The sequence below is a fragment of the Orcinus orca genome, chromosome 13, assembly GCF_937001465.1.
Source record: "Orcinus orca chromosome 13, mOrcOrc1.1, whole genome shotgun sequence".
Taxonomy (NCBI): domain Eukaryota; kingdom Metazoa; phylum Chordata; class Mammalia; order Artiodactyla; family Delphinidae; genus Orcinus; species Orcinus orca.
The window spans coordinates 12,635,599-12,653,386 of record NC_064571.1 but is presented as its reverse complement, the minus strand read 5'-3'; positions in this window follow the sequence as shown (position 1 = coordinate 12,653,386).

The window sequence follows — 17,788 nt, the reverse complement described above, 5'->3', positions numbered from 1 at the left end:
GAGAGAAATGATCAACAATGGCTGAGCAAAGTGGATGGCTGTCAGCCCGCTAAGTCTGCTCTTCTTGTCCATCTGTAGAAACTCAGGCTTCCTCTCTCGCAGCTGTGCTTTGAGGTAAGGAGATGTTTCCATATTCTTCCTTTCCCAGCAGCCTGCAGCATCCTGGAATCCTCCTTTCACTTTGAAAGCAGCTTCCTTGCAGCTTTTGACTTCCAGAAGCAGGGAATGTGTGCTTATAATAAACTCTTCCTATTGGCTCGGTGATTACGTTTTCAGTAGTGTGACAATCACCTGACCCTGGAGGCCAGCCCCTGTTTCACTCAGAGAGGCCAACAGTGACTCAGATATGGATCTGTTTTTCTGAAACCCCAAGGCAGATGGGGCTGTGGCCAGGCTGCCAGTGGGTGGGGCGCGGAGGATCTGTGCTTCCTTTACCAGTTTATTTTGGTAGAATTGGCAGAAGCTAAAAAGTGGAGATCAGAGAGAGGCTGTAAGGTGGAAGACTGTCCTCCACCCTATCCCTTTGACCGCCTATCCGATGACCATCTCCCTCTTTGCTAAATTGGGGGAAAACTGCCCTTTCATAAGAAAACCTTTTTTCTTTTTTTTTTGTCTGAGAGGCATGTGGGATCTCAGTTCCCCGAAACCTTCACCCATGCCCCCTGCAGTGGAAGCACGGAGTCTTAACCACTGGGAAGGTTAAGGGAAGTCCCCCTTCCATAAGAAAGGGGGGGACTAAGTTCTTGATCTTAGTTCTGAAAAGAAGGCAGGAAGGGTGGTTTCCACACAGAGCTCAGGCCTCCCACATTTCCTCAGAATTTTCTCTAAGTCAAAAGGCCAAGCACGTCATGAACTTGAATGTGTACCAGGTAGCCAGCCATAAGCAGCTCAGCGGGAAGCAGAGATAACCCCCAACCAAAGGTTCTTGCAGGGTGGGAGAGAGAATCTTCTCTCTGAAGGGAAACTTTTCAAGCACGGCAAACTTCTGCCACGGAAGGGCGTCTACAGGCGCCTACTCAACTCTGGTCCAGCCTTGACTACGGTATGGTATCACTCTGCAGGCATTTGGGTGTATTTCTTAGCTTGTGGTAACACCAGAGACTTTGTTTTTTCCTTCTGCTTGTCTGTGATGGTTAAAGGAGGAAACTCTAATTGGTCCTCTGCAAAACCAAAGCATATAAATAACCAAAACCACGAAGACAGAAGCTTTCAGAAAAGCCCTTTGAATGTAAACCCCAGCTCTTATGACTGGTTCTTAGTTCATATTACGTTTCCCAGAGCTGTAAGGGCCTCACGGAACTGGTAGCCTTACTTATTTCTTTTTTAAATGCAAAAGGCCCTTCGTGCACACATACGAGGATAGGACTTTGTACATATGCCTTTCTTGTCATACAAACCAAATAAATCCTTCTTCCGTGAACAAAAGATGGGCATGGACTTGATGGGTTCCAGGAGTGGTGAATTTGGCTGCATCACTGATCAGAAATTGTGGGAGATGCAGCTATAGAGCAGGGGACAGAGTGTGAAGGTCCTCTCATGTCAGACTGAGAGCTTTGTTCTGCAAGCAAAAAGAACAGAAAACTGGGGATTCATAGGAAAAGCGTCTTTTATAGAAGATTACTTTATAGTTATTTCATGTGTCCCATGAAACACTAATCTCAAGAACTGCTTCTTCAAAAAAAGGGTCACATAGATAAATAAGTTTCCGAAAGCCAGTCCACTCTAGTCCTGGAATCTCCTGGAGGTTCATTAAGCACGATTGTTTTAAAGTCTCTGAGATGTCACAAGAAACTGATCGGATTCTTCTTAATCCAGGGGGAGAGAAAAAAAAGGGGGAGTATATGGATGAGAAACTGATTCAATTTTTCGAGTCCATCTCACAGCAATGAATCTATAGGTAGCTTTTTTATCTGTACCAGAATATTGTCCAACCAATTTAGTATCAGGCAAATATAACTCACATGTTCAAACCCTACAGCAAGTGACCTCAAAATAAAGTTCCATGATGGTAATATTTTAAAAACTCAATGCTCAGCGCCTCTTAAGAGGAATCTTGGGTTTCTGGAGATCCTCCCATGCAAATATTCCTGGGATGCTTACAGGTATAGTCCCAGAGCCCCCTAGGCTTGGCCAGTTTGTGGTTCTAGTTAAGCTCCTTTTCCTCTCTTTTAGGAGAACAAAAGGGCTAGAGGGACCATGCTCAGACCCCCGCCCAACTCACATGGTCCCGCTCTGCAGGCTGCCTGCCTTCATTCACGAGACCTTATAGATGACTCTTGGTCATATTTGTCTCCTTTCTGGCCAGCAGGGAAGCTCATTTCAGAGGGGTTGCTCCTAAGAGAACTGCAGGGTGCCCAGGTCATAGTTTTCCCCTTTTTTATACCTTTTCCCCTTCTCAGAGCATTAATCACACTAGCATCCTGTTTTGTTTTGTTTTTTTTTGCAGTACGTGGGCCTCTCACTGCTGTGGCCTCTCCCGTTGTGGAGCACAGGCTCCGGACGCGCAGGCTCAGCGGCCATGGCTCACGGGCCCAGCCGCTCCACGGCATGTGGGATCTTCCCAGACCGGGGCACGAACCCGTGTCCCCTGCATCGGCAGGCGGACTCTCAACCACTGCACCACCAGGGAAGCCCAAGAAAGAGTTCTTTTAAGGAATTGGTTCATGTGGTTTGGGAGACTAAGTTTGAAATTTTCAGGGTAGGACGGCAGGCTGGAGACCCAGGTAAGATTTGATGTTGCAGTCTCAAGTCCAAAGGCAGTTTGGAAGCAGAATTCCTTCTTCCTCTGGAGACCTCAGTCTTTTCTCTTAAGGCCTTCAACTGATTGAACGAGGCCCACCCACATTATGGAGGGTAACCTGCTTTATTCAAAGTCTACTGATTTAAATATTAATTTCACCTAAGATATACCTTCACTGTGATATCTCGACTGGTGTTTGACAAAACAAACAAAAAAAACCTGGGTACAATGGCGTAGCCAAGTTGACACATAAAGTGAACCATCACAATCAGTTGTGATGTGGAGTTGGGTTCACTCTGCCAGGCTCCTGGGTCACTTGCAGTGACTTTCAGGCTGCTTGTCCCTCTCTGCCATCTGCCATCCAAGGGGCCAGACCCCAACTAAACTCTTAACTCAGGTACAGCCCAGGTAGTGTATAAAGTAGACAGAGCCCTTCTCTTCAACCCATCAAACCAGCTTTGGTTTGCATGATCTGTTGTAATTTTGTATTAAAACCCCTTTTCCAAAGAGTTTCTTCATTCTTCAAACACTGAAAGCTTTATGTTTATTTATTTAAAAACTCAATAGAATGACAACATGGAAATGGAAAGTAAGTTTCTCGCTACCAGACAATAAAGGAAGACAAGCACACCATCCAACAGCCTTGATGTTCAAAAAACTGAGATCAGGGCATGACAGGAGATTTTGGGGACATCAATGTATAATGGGAAAAAATAGGCCATACACAGCCAGGGAACATGTGTGATGCTCTGTGGGTCCCAATGTGGCAGAGAATATTTTCAGCCATAGTGATTTGGTTAGACCTACCTAGACTCTTAACCCCGGATTCATTCAAGCTTTTTTTTTTTTTTTTTTTTTGCGGTACGCGGACCTCTCACTGTTGTGGCCTCTCCCGTTGCGGAGCACAGGCTCCGGACGCGCAGGCTCAGCGGCCATGGCTCACGGGCCCAGCCGCTCCGCGGCATGTGGGCTCTTCCCGGACCGGGGCACGAACCCGTGTCCCCTGCATCGGCAGGCGGACTCTCAGCCAGTGCGCCACCAGGGAAGCCCCATTCAAACTATTTTTGGGGGTGAGATTTTATGATTTAATCTACTAAATATTCTCTAAATTTCACTTCTCGCTTCCCATTCTAAAATCTTACCCTTTTCTTTTCTTTCTTTTTATTTCTTGCATTTTTTTTCTTTCAGTCTTTCCTCTTCAGAGATGCCCATGTTAGAACTTTTTTGGAAGCCAGGTCTCTGTCACTAAATAGTGTCTGGTGACTAGTCACCCAAACTGATTTTGATAATTGCTTGTTTATTTTACACAGTGAACTAGCTCAGGCATCATAGATCCATTGTGAAATGTTAACTTTTCTAATTCTGGTTACTAACAGTGTAGATACAGGGAATTAAGGAGGGTGGGACCACTTAAATCTTATATCATCTAACTTAAAATGGTCTCACTATAGACTAAAGAAGGCCACGGTGAGGTTAATGCCAGAGAGGTGGGGGAGGGGCGGTGTAGATACACTTTGGGAAATGAACAACATTGTTCACTTACGTGGTTCATCTTCAAGTCTTTTCAGGTGGGATCTGTCCAGCTCTGAATGAAATACCAGTTGTACAAATATTTCTGGAGAAGACACTGTATTGATGTATGTACCCTGTAACCCAGAACACCACTTTTTTTCTTCTAGCTTTATTAAGAGAGAATTCACAGATAGCACTGTGAAAGTTTAGGAATACAGCATCATGATTTGACTTACATACATCTTGAAATGATGATCGCAGTAAGTTTAGTGAACACCCATCACCTCATACAGAGACAAAATTAAAGAAGTAGAAAACACCTCCTTTTCCTTGTGATGAGAATTTAGGGTTTACTCTTTTAGCAACATTCATATGTAACGTACAGCAGTTATATATGTATATACATATATTTACACATTCTATACATATACACATTCTATACATATATACACATTCTATACACATATATACACACATTCTACACATACATATATATATGTACACATTCTTTTTCCTATTCTTTTCCATTATGATTTATCACAGGATATTGAATATGGTTCCCTGTGCTAGACAGTAGGACCTGTTGTTTATCCATTCTGTATATAATAGTTTGCAACTGCTAATCCCAAACTCCCAATCCAGCCCTCCCCCACCCCAGACACTGGTAGTTTTTAAATCTCCCTCCGTAATTCCAACATGAAGTCAAATTTGAGAACCAGTGTCTGACCAGTCCTTCTCAAGCTCTAATATTCATACAGACCACCTAGGGACCTTGTTAAAATGTAGATTCTAATTAAGCAGGGGTGAGACCTGAGAGTCTGCATTTCTAAAAGCTCACAGGCGGTGCTGATTATGTTGGTCCATAGCTCACATTAGATTAACAAGGTCCCAGGGACTTCCCTGCTGGCTCAGTGGATAAGACTATGTGCTCCCAATGCAGGGGGCCTGGGTTCGATCCGTGGTCAGGGAACTAGATCCCACATGCATGCTGCAACCAATAGTTCACATGCCACAACTAAGGAGCCTGCATGCCGCAACTAAGGAGCCAGCGAACAGCAAGTAAGAAGCCCACCTGCTGCAACTAAGACCCGGCACAACCAAATAAATAAACAAACAAAACAAATAAAACAAGGTCCCAGAGAATCTGGGTGGGATATCAGATTTCCAATGGGGGTAAAAGCCAAGATGAAGTGTGGCCAGGTGCAGGGGGTACTGTGAATTGTGTCCCTCCCCAACAGTTCCAGCCTCTTCTAGGGTGCCTTCCTGTATGGTAGAGACAAGAAACCTAAAAACCACATTTCCCATTGCATCTACGGCTCTGAATCTGATTCCCATTCCTCTGATCCTAAGTACTCAGGTGACATTTGAACTCAGGACTGAGTTAAGTGGGAGAGGTGACAAGATAAGAGGCACCCATCTTGCTCTGTGGATGGTAGCAAGTGTTCTAAGAGCCAGGGGGCGAGGAAGGCTACCAACACGGCAGAGTCTCTGGTGGTCCATTTCCTCAGCATGGATTTGGGAGCTGTTCCTGAAAGTCCAACCTTCTAGACCCTGTGCCTTCAAACCTTGTAACAATGCTGTAGGCTTTAAAATATTCCAAATTAACTCCTTTTTGCATAAGTCAGTTCTGTTCTTTGAGCTTACACCTTGACCCAGACACCAGGTATCCAAATTATAATAAGGGATAGCAAACCAGTAACACTGAATGAGCCAAGGGTAACATCTGGAACACAGGCAAAGTGGGGTCAAAACAGATGTAGCTTACAAGGAGACGAGTGGCGGAGCATAGGACGTCCATGGACAGGCCCGATGGGTATCCAGGATCCTTGTAAGGACATGGACTTCCGCTATATGTGAAAGTCCCCCACCTTTTGTTTCTTGTTTTTCAAAGTCAAAGACCTTTGAACTGGCATCTAGCCCTTAAGAACTCCTGGAGGTATCAAATGTTTCTTTGGGGGATCCTGAAGGAACATCTTTCTAGAAGGGTGGGGAGACTCATAACTGGTATCAATGAAGGAAGCATTAAGAGATTAAGAAGGGGAAACTCCCTTATTTTCCCAGGATCCTATGTGAATGGGGGAGTCTCTTGAGTTTGGGGTCAAGCTGTAACTTGGATCCAAGCTACCTCCTCTTTCTTCACATGCTGATCCCAACCTTAGGAAGCAAGGAATTACTGCCAGACTTCTGAAAACCCATGCCATCACCAAGCCTTTGGCTGTAGGTAGAATAAACAATGTATCACACACATATATGACAATCCAATAAATGTAGAAATGGCATCTTTAATAAAATTCAAAGATATTTAAAATCACTGAAGAATTTATAGCAGATATTTCATTGTGAGTTTCATTTGGTTCACAAATACTGGAAAAAACAACTGCTAACTAGTAGAGATCTACAAGCTTTTTTTTTTTACCTAAGTTAAAAAAAAGAGCCCTCATACTTAAGTATTGATATCATTGCCCACTCCTTCTTGAAGTAGGGATTGTTTGCTCACAGCTGTTTCAGAAGGTCTAATAGGAAGAGTTTGTTCACAGCTGGGCAAGCGAGGAAAAAGACCAAGGAGTCTGAACAAGGGTGCAACCTCAGGGCCCAGCTGCCTGCACTTCACATGGAGATTCTTGGTCTATATCCAGTTTGGAACCTGGGTTTTGGTTTTATTAAGAAGGCTCCAGGGCTTCCCTGCTGGTGCAGTGGTTAGGAATCCTCCTGCCAATGCAGGGGACACGGGTTCGATCCCTGGTCCAGGAAGATCCCACATGCCACAGAGCAACTAAGCCTGTGCGCCACAACTACTGAGCCTGTGCTCTAGAGCCCGCGAGCCGTAACTACTGAGCTGCGTGCCACAACTACTGAAGCTTGCAGGCCTAGAGCCTGTGCTCTGCAACGAGAAGCCACTGCAATGAGAAGCCCGCGCACCACAATGAAGAGTAGCCCCCGCTTGCCACAACTAGAGAAAGCCCGCATGCAGCAACGAAGACCCAACACAGCCAAAAATAAATAAGTAAAATAAATAAATTTTTTTAAAAACGGATCTTTAAAAAAAAAATGAAGAAGGCTCCATTCTGTCTCTAATTCAAGGTCAGAGAAGTACGAGAGAAGTCCCACTTGGAAGGTATCTGAGGTAGCAGCATAAAGGTAAAAACACAGACAAAATCCTGGACTAGAATACAGTCATTCACTCATTCAACAAACAGTCTTGGCTATCAATTATATGTCAGGTAGACAACTAGAATCTCTGGGGATGATTGATACCACTCTTACCCCCAGGAAGCTTGCAGTTGAGTGAGGGAGAAATGCAAATATATTGGTGGCCAAATACAAAGGTAAAAGTATCAGGATGGGGCATTGTCAATTAGGACGTTGAAAGTGACAGTGACCTATAAAAAAAGAGAAAGATTCGGTCATTTATCTTTCATTTCATATACAAACGTTACTTCAGGCTAACCAAAGAGTAGACAAAGGAAGACTTATCTTTATAAACATCTGTATTTGTTCTATCAGAGCCTAAGTATGACACAGGAAATGACTGCATCCCACTGAGGTTGGAGGAAGGGATGACGCTGGTGACAGTGCCTCCTGATTCACCCAGACTAGACTTAGGTTCTCCTGAGGGTGGCTGGATGCTTGCTGCCCGCCCTCCCCAGGTGCTGCCGTTCTCAGGTGCTGTGAGTCATCATCACGGGATGCCTGTCTGCTCCGGCTCTGGTTCCCTGCGAGATCAAACACACTAGCCACAGAGGCAATTGTCCACAGAGCCCTGAGCCTTGTTTCCCTTGAAAACCCGTCATGGTCACTGCAGCGTATCCATTACTGAGGTACAGGCTGTACGCACTTGTCTACCCCATTCCATTTTGCCTGGAACTGAGGGCTTTCATGGGATGTGGGATTTTCAGATCTAAAGCTGGGAAAGTCCTGGGAAAACTGGGACAGATTGTTTACCCTACGACCCCAGATATTTTGAGAAGGTACAGTAGTTGGTTTGAAATCCAAGTGAATCACTTTTGCCCACTTGGTCTTATTCTTTCTAGCTTGGCCCAGGCCATAGCAGTTTGGGTGCAAAGTAGAATAAATGCTTTTTGCAATACCTTGTGTGATTTATGTAGGAGGATTTGATGGAAAACCACCTTGCAATAACACACACACACACACACACACACACACACAATCTAAAAGCAACAGCGCCATACAGCCTACGGCTCTGGTCCCTCAGCCCTTCGCACAGTTATCTGTCATGTGAGCTTGATAAATATTTGATATACTGTTGAACCAAGTTTAACTGAGTACAGGGTTGGATCATATTCAAAATCTCAGGGCCAGAAAATCTGGAGAAACTGGGCTGTTCCAGAAATTCTTCACAGCAGTAAATACAACAAGGCTTCATAGTGGAAATACAGTGAGTTACCATCACCTCTGGTGACCAAATTGATCTTTCAGTAGACAGGATGGTCTGCCACCTGGTGGTAACTCTTAGCATTGTTCCCTGGTAAACCACAATTCCTGGGTTGGGTGAATTTATTGGGCATAGAATTCCTGAAGGAAAGGTAAGGGCTGGGCGAGTCTCAACGCTATGACTGTATTTCTAACCGCTAAAATAGAGAAACCTGACAGATGTTTTAATGATTTTTGAATTCTTTTATGTAATAAATCTCATAATGGGATAAAGGAAGAGATAAAGAAAACTAAAATCTGTGGAATGCTGAACGTGAACTAAACATTCTATATAAATTTCTTCACCTCACAACCACCTTGTAATATGGATAGTATTATATCTATTTTACACGTGATGAAACGGACACTCAGAGAGGTTAAGACATTACTCCGAGATTAAACAAGAAAATAACGGGTACAGCACAATTCTTCCTGGCTCCAAAGCATGAATTCAGGCTGTTACACTGCATTTTGCCAAACAATTAAAAGATCACTTAAAAATTAACTTTATTGTAGTTTACATATTGTATCTGTTTAACATTTTATGTTGTAATACTTATAGACTCACAGGAAGTTGCAAACATTTTGTACCTTACCTAACTACAGTAACAGTAGCAAAGCCAGGAAATTGATATTGCTACAGTACATGTGTGTGCACTTTTTATTTTATCACGTAAAAATTCACGTAAGCACTACTGAAATCAAGAGACAGAACTGTTCCATCACCACAAATATCCCTGAAAATCATGCCGTTTTGTGTACCTCTCAGCCTACAGGCAGTGATGCTGTGGGTTAGAAATGCCAAGGCTATAATGTTCTGGACAAGACCCCTCAGACGTTTCCCCTTTTGGAACCAGTGTCGTGGCTGGACCGGCCCTTGTGGTTCTTATTATGATTACAAGACACACCTTGTCAACAACCATCAGGGAACTTTGTAAAAACAAGGTTTATTACCCACAAGTCCTGGAAGGTACACGGCATGTCTGGGGCCACACAGCAAGGTCACAGGGAGAGAGAGAGAGAGAAAGAGAGTACGGACCTGGGGTTCTGCCTTTACTGGGCTCGAGGATGGGTTGCCTAGGGTTTCTCGGGTTTACTCTTTTCGGAATTAAAGTGTGGGAAGGGAAAACGGGGTCGCTCACTCAAATGGTCAGTTGTTGAGGTCAGCCAGGCCTTTCCAAAAGGGGAACTTCATGGTTGGGGCAGCCTGGCTCCTTAACTGCTTGTGTAATAAGCAGTGTGTTTGCTCAAGATGAATGACTTTGAAGTAGATGCCACAGCAATCGAAAGCTTAATGTCAGACGCGTACATTTTACAATCAAAAAAGCTGTATAATTGTCAGTTACTTACACTACACGCACTCACAACTCTCCCTCCCACCACTCCTAAACCTTGGCAACCGTTAATGGGCTCCCCATCTCTATGATGTCATTTGACAATGTTATTTAATCGGAATCATACAGTATGTGACCTTTTGAGACTGGCTTTTTTTCACTCAGTGTAATGCTCTGAGGTCCATCCATGTTGTCGTATGTATCAATAGTTCATTCTTTTTTATTGATGAGTGAAGTTCCATGGAAACGATGTGTCACATTTGTTTAACCAGTCACCCACTGAAGGATGTTTTAGTTGTTTCCAGTTTTTAGTATTTTAGTTTAGTTTCCAGTTTTTAGTATTACAAATAAAGCTTTGATGCACAGTCACACATAGGTTTTTGTGTGATCGTGGGTTTCCATTTTTCTAAACTAAATGTCCAGGAGTGCAATTGCTGGGTCATATTTTAGTTGCATGTTTAGTTTTTTTAACTAAAGTAAGTTTGCCAAGCTGCTTTCCAGAGGGTATACCATTTTACATTCCCACCAGCAATGTAAGAGAGATTCACTTTCTCCACATCCTTGCCATCATTTGGTATTGTCACCCATTTTTATTTTAGCTGTTTTAATAAGTGTGAAGTGATATCTCAATATGGTCGTTACCTGTGTCAAGCCAAAAGACACAACCAAGATAAAAAGCGAGAGAAGGTGGGCTTCCCTGGTGGCGCAGTGGTTGAGAGTCCGCCTGCCGATGCAGGGGACATGGGTTCGTGCCCCGGTCCGGGAAGATACCACATGCCGCGGAGTGGCTGGGCCTGTGAGCCACGGCCGCTGAGCCTGTGCGTCTGGAGCCTGTGCTCCACAACGGGAGAGGCCACAACAGTGAGAGGCCTATGTACCGCAAAAAACAAAACAAAAAAAAGCGAGTGAAGGAAGGATTTATTACTTTCATCAAGTAAGCAGAACACCAGAGGTCTTTTCCAAAGCAGTGTTGATGCCGAAAACTCGGCCTCTGTGCACCAGCGCTGAATTGAATCCCGGAGACAGTTTTGGGTGAAGTAGAAAAGAATAATTTTATTGCTTTGCCAGGCGAAGGGGGACACAGTGGGCTCCCACCCTTGAAACTGTGTGGCCCAACCCAGGGGAGTTTGGTGAGGAGTTTGATAGCAATGGTTCAAGGGTGGCGCTGCTCTTAAGGATCAGGGTGTGTGCAGGGCCTCAGGTGGTCTCCTGATCTTCTCTGAAGAGTGCTTCATCCAGTGGTTCCATCTTCCATTTGTTGGGGGTTTTCGTTCTGTAAAGAGCTCAAAGATATTGCTATGTGTATCCTTTGAGGTGGAACCAGGACCCTGCTCCAAGTCTGCACTATTGTTTCTTAGCTGATCCTCCCTTGTCTCTGCATCCCCTCCCTTCCCTAATTAGCAACTGTTTGAACCTGCCCTTTGGGACTCAGGGAAGGTCAAGGAGGCTGAACAGAAAGGCTCCTGGGCACAGGAGCCCCACAGGGTCCTGCTCAGTTTCACTGTCTCCTCAAACAGCAAAATTGGGGAAGTTTTAAGCTTCATGAAGGGGCTTGAGCAGGAGAGAATTCAGCACAGAACTGGGGCAAAGGATGACAGTGTCCAAACTTTAGTTGATTGAAGTCATGAGGGTCAGAAAAGGTCAACATCATCATTCCATCCTCCACTTAGGTGGGGGCCGAGGTCCTGTAGAACTCAAATATAAGTATCAGATTGTGATGTATATCCCTTACGGAGGGTGAGAAAGGCCTGTCGAATGGCAGAAGGAGAGGTGAGGGGTCCCTGAGGGGTTTCTTTAGAGGCTAGATATAAGGGTTTAGTGAGGAGAGCAAAGTTAGGGATCCAGTGTCGGAAAAATCCTATAAGGCCCAAAAAGGAGAGAATTTGTTCCACTGTTTCCAGAGGCTGGAGTTCACAGATAATCCGGGTGCAATCTGCTGTTAGACCTTTTGCGGTAGGGGTAAGGTGGAGCCCCAGGTAGGTTACAGAAGATACAGATAACTGAGCCTTGGCTGGGTAGACCCGATAACCGCGAGAGCCGAGGTAATTGAGGAGATCTGCAGTATGTTGTCTTGAGAAGCTGAGAGATGGGCTACAGAGGAGGAGGTCATCTACATATTGAAGGAGTGTGCTGGGGGTAAGGGAGCAGGAAGTGAGGTCCCGTGCCAGCGCCTGACCGAAGAGGTGAGGACTGTCGCGGAAGCCCTGGGGAAGAACTGTCCAGGTGAGCTGACTGGAAGTATGAGTATCCGGATCCGTCCAGGTAAAGGCGAAGAGGAAATAGTCGGGATGTAGGGGGATAGTGAAAAAGGCATATTTGAGATCCAGAACCATAAAGTGGGTTGTGGATGGGGGGATATGGGAGAGCAAGGTGTATGGGTTTGGTACTACTGGGTGGAGAGGAATTATGGCCTCATTGATTAGTTGGAGGTCCTGGACCAGGCGATAATCCCCAGAGGCCTTGCGGACAGGTAGGATGGGGGTGTTGCAGGGAGAGTCAGTGGGGATAAGGAGTTCCTGGTTTAGGAGTCTGGTGATAATAGGTTGTAGGCCCCTAAGGTGAGTCTCAGAGATGGGAAATTGGGGCCTTGATGGAAATTTGGAGGGGTCCTTTAGGCGGATGAGGACGGGGGAATGGTGTGTTGCTATTATGGGCTTTGATGTATCCCAGGCCTGGGGGTCTATCAGGTTGGGGGAGATGGGAGGAGGGAGAGAAGAGGGAGGGGGTTCTGCTACCAGACCGAGGAGGGGGCCTTAGGATCAAGCCTGGCCAGTTGGAGAGAGGCCCCTAATTGGAAGAGAACATCACGACCTAGCAGAGGAACCGGGCAGGACGGTATGACTAAGAAAGAATGAGTGAAAGGGAGCCTCTCGATGTAACATGAGAGGGGGCCGGTCTGGAGTCGGAAGGACGGTTTGCCATCAATACCCATGACCGAGATCTGGGAAGGAGAAACTGGCCCGGAGTAGGTAGGCAGGACCGAATAGGTAGCCCCCGTGTCCACCAGAAATGAGATGGACTTACCCGCTACCTGTAGCGTTACCCTGGGCTCACGAGGGTAATGGGGGTCTTCGAGTCCAGGTGCTGTCAGTCGTCAGCCAATCCCAGCAGTTCGAGTGGTAGTGAAGTTGGGTCGGCCTGCCCCCCGCGTGGAGACGCTGAGGGAGGGCCAGTCGTAGGGCAGTCACTCTTCCAGTGGCCCGTTAGCCCGCAGCTGGGACAGGGCTTAGACGGAGGTTGGGGATTGGGACATTGGCGAGCCCAGTGGCCTTCTTCTCCGCATTTGAAGCAGGCCCCTGGTGGGGTTGCCTTTTGCGGACCCCGTGGATGCTGTGATCCATGGGAGATGGCCGGCCTTAGGGCAGCTACAAGAGCTTGGGTTTGGAGGGCCACCTTCTGGTGCATCCGAGCCTGTCGGCTGGATTCTGCCAAATCCTCACGGCCATTATAGACTTTAAAGGCCATCTTTACCAGATCTCGAATAGGGGTCTGAGGGCCGTCTTCTGCCCGTTTTAATTTCTTTAGGATGTCCGGGGCTGACCAGGTAATAAAATGGGTGGCTAGGACCGTTGCCCCTGCCAGGGTGTCGGGATCCAGCTGGGTGTAGAGAGTTAAGGCCTCTGTAAGGCGATTGAGAAAGATAGCTGGATTTTCGTTAGGTTCTTGGGTTATCTCTTTTAGTTTTTCAAAATGGACTACCTTATGAGCGGCAGCCTGCATGCCAGCCAGGAGGCACTGGATCATGAGGTAGCGTTTACGGCAGCCATCTTGGCCATCCTGATAAGTCCAGCCTAGATCGGTGCCGGGTACGGCGGTCGCTCCGACAGGCATGGAGCTGTCGGTAAGGTGAACCTGATCTGCGTGGTTTCGGGCAGCAGTTTGAATTCTTTCCCTCTCGTCAGGGGTCAGAGTAGAAGATAGGATCACAAAGATATCGTGCCAGGTTAGATCGTAAGCTTGAGAGAGAGAGCGAAATTCTTTGATGTAGCGGGAAGAGTCGGCAGAGAAGGAGCCTATTCGTTTTTCAATTTGGTCCTGGAGAGAGAAAGGGAAATGGACTCTGACCAGTCCTTCAGCTCCTGCTACCTCCCTCAGAGGGCAGAGGAGATTTGCATCTTGGGAGTCGTGAGCCCGTGTATGTGCACTAATTGGCGAAGCAAGGGGCGTGGGAGGAGAAACCGTTGAGGGAGGCGGGGGAGCGGTTGGAGGGGCCGGAGCGGGTTCGGGAGGAGGAGGGACCGCTTCAGGGTAGGGTGGAGGATGGAGAGGAGTTCTGGAGGGGGGAAAGGCGAGAGATTCGGGTGGGTCGGCTAGTGGAGAGGGGTCATCGTCAAAGGAAATTAGGGGCTTGGGTGTAGGAGATGTACAGGGAAGGGCGGGAGCGTAAATACCAGAAGGCTTGGACATAGGGGACCTCAGACCATTTATTTGCCCGTCCTGCGGCAGTAATTATCTAGATCACGGAGGATGTTAAAATCGAAAGTTCCTTCAGGAGGCCATTTGGATTGACTGTCTAGAGGATAAGCCGTCGGCTACGGAGATCTTGGGAGAAACCGAGGGCTGTAAAATTGGCTAGGAGACACCCCAGGGGCGTCTTAGGATCTGGTTTCGATTGTGAGGTTCCCATGACCCCCAGTCTGTCCCTGAGTGAATGGAGAGGGAGAGAGGCGTCCCTGGTCTCAGTCTCCAATTCACGGCAGGTCGGAGGGCGGTCAGGCGATTGGGACGTCTCCACAGTTGCCCGAGGCCCGGAGAGAGGATGGAGGAGTCCCTGACGCGGCCGCGATTAAGGACAGGGAGTCCGGTGGGCAGGGACTCTGGGGGTCGGAGGGAACAAGGGAAGGGGACTTACCCCGTTTTCTGCCGGATCGGGTGGATGAGTAGAGGTTCCCTGGTTGTCTCCTGGGGAAGGGGAGGAGCGGCCCGCGCGGTAACCCGCGGGGCTTGGTACCCCTCCCGGGTTTCGGCACCAAATGTAAGGAACGGCACCAAGAAACGGGGGAGAGCTTAAACAAGCTTTATTTGGGAGCGCCCCCGGGCGAGGTTCACTGGTCCGAGAGAAAGGGGCCAGAGAAGTCCGCCCAGGCGACGGTTTGGGCAGAATTTATAGGGGAAGAAGGGAAAGGGGTGTGGTGAATCCGGGAGGGCGCAGGGTATTCCTTATTTGGTGGTCTTTTCGGGTATCCTGGGGGACCGTTAGTCCCGCCCCTCGATAGGCGGGAAGGCTGGGCCGGGTGGAAAGTCTCCAGGTCAGTTTCTGGAACTGGGTGGTACGGAAAGTTTCAGTCTGATGCAACCTGTGAGTCTGATTGCGTTCGCCTGCCTCGGGCCAGTTGGCCTTACAATTCTTTTAAAGGTTGTGCCCTGCCCCTTTCCTGTCTGAGTCATCAATATTAAATATAATACTTTTACTGTACCTAGTTTTACTAGAAATCAAATAAGACCTTATTACTGTTAAAGTTTGTCAGCAAGAAAAATAATGGTATGAAAACGTTTTAAGTAAATAAAGTAGAAGTAAATGAGATAAGAGCTTTAGGTAAACTCTTTAGGAATAACTGGTTTGGGAATGTCTACTTTAAGGATAATATCTCCAGATTTTGGTAACCTGAAACAAAACTAAGTTAAACTACGAGAATTTCTTCACTATCTGGGTCATTACAAGTAGGATAAAATACTAGAACATTAATTGCTGGGCAGGCTTGAGCTTACCTACTTTTGTCTTAAGAGAAACTGAAGCTGTTTATTAGATACATGTCTTGTATCACACTGAAGAAAGAAATTCTTTAAGAAGGTGTATGTTTCTAGCGGTTATAAAATACGTTCATAATTGTCAATCAGGAAATGCTGGTATGACAGTTTATAATTACTTGCTTCTTGGTTTTTGCTAGAGATTAAGATTCTAAGGTTAAGTATTATAAGGGAAACATTTCAGTATGCAAGGAAAGTAGGATGTGTGTTTTCAGACAAAAAAAGAGGAATGAAAATACATTTTGTTAAAAAAAAAGGTCATTTTGTCCTAGAGCTGGTTGTTTCTAAATGGATACATAAAGTTGTCAAATGTTTGTGGCAAGGGAACACTGAGAGTTTTGTACATGATCAGGATTGGCCTAAATTAGATAAGATTGAACTTAATTAAGAAAGTGAATTTTAAAAGTAAAGTGGTACAGGGCTTCCCTGGTGGCGCAGTGGTTGAAAGTCCGCCTGCCGATGCAGGGGACGCGGGTTCGTGCCCCAGTCCGGGAAGATCCCACATGCCGCGGAGCGGCTGGGCCCGTGAGCCATGGCCGCTGAGCCTGCGCGTCCGGAGCCTGTGCTACGCAACGGGAGAAGCCACAACAATGAGAGGCCCGCGTACCGCAAAAAAAAAAAAAAAAAAGTAAAGTGGTACAAAACCTGAATTTGGTTCTCTGAAAGGACAAAGTTTTCTTAAAATATTGAACTGTTTTTGATAATAGATTGTGAGTTTCTTTGTGTTGAAGTGATCTGTATTTGCCAGTGAGATCTTCTATTGTCACTTTAGTTAAGTGAATGGGTATTGTTTCACAGTGACCTGTGATTCTATTTGACCAAGTGTTGTAAAACTTCTTGATATTTTTGACAACCTTCCCAAAGATAAAATCCTAAATGAAGCTCATTTGACCTCTAGCTAATTTTGAAGTTTTCCAAAGGGTCCCTAGAATACCTCAAAATATTTGTTTTCTCTCCATCTCAGAGAGAGGAATATTAAACTACTTAGGCTTCTTTGGTATGTTAAATTACATGGGAAGCATTGTCAAATAGGTGGTGATAAAACTTCTTAGATTGTACCCTATGGGTAAATGTTACCAACATACATATTCTAGAAATTATATGGAACTACTAAAATTCTGGTAGGTCCTGGTAAAAATTATATCAGTCATAATTTTAGTAATTATCTTAAATTATTGTGTGTCACAGCAGTAACCAAGTTTTCCAATTGCATTATAATCAGGTCTTTAACCTTGACTTTTTAAGTCTTTTGACGTTTATAGGCAGTTATTATTGTACTCTTTTTGCAAAATGCTTCATCTTCAAGAAGATCCACAGAAAGTACTTTTTGCCGTGAACAGATTTCTGATAATTTGCACATCATACTGCTGAACTGGATAAGAACTTAGAATTCTAATAAACTGGATGGCTTCGTGTAACTGTTACCAGAAGATTGAGATCAAGGACTAGTCACAGACTAGTGAACAGACTATGGTTATAATTTTTGGTTTTTGTCTGAAATATTGCTGGGTTTTAATCTGTTTTCCAGATATAAGGAAACCTTTAAAATATACCTCTGTAAGTAGAACTGAAACCTTATCTTTTCTCTCTACCAGATGCCTCCAGAATTTGGAACCACTTAGGCTCCCAGCAACTTTATCAGGCCTGTAAGGAAGGCCACCTCCTAAAAGGTACAGGAATCTCACTGTATTTTGGGGACCTCGAGAAGAGAGGAATTCGCCTAAAGCCATCACCCAAATCTATAGATATCACAGGTTGAATCTATGACATACCTTTGGTATGGGTTTCCTATCCCTGAGGTTTTTTTTTTTTTTTTTTTTTTGCGGTACGCGGGCCTGTCACTGCTGTGGCCTGTCCCGTTGCGGAGCACAGGCTCCGGACGCGCAGGCTCAGCGGCCATGGCTCACGGGCCCAGCCGCTCCGTGGCATGTGGGATCTTCCCGGACCGGGGCACGAACCCGTGTCCCCTGCATCGGCAGGCGGACTCTCAACCACTGCGCCACCAGGGAAGCCCTCCCTGAGG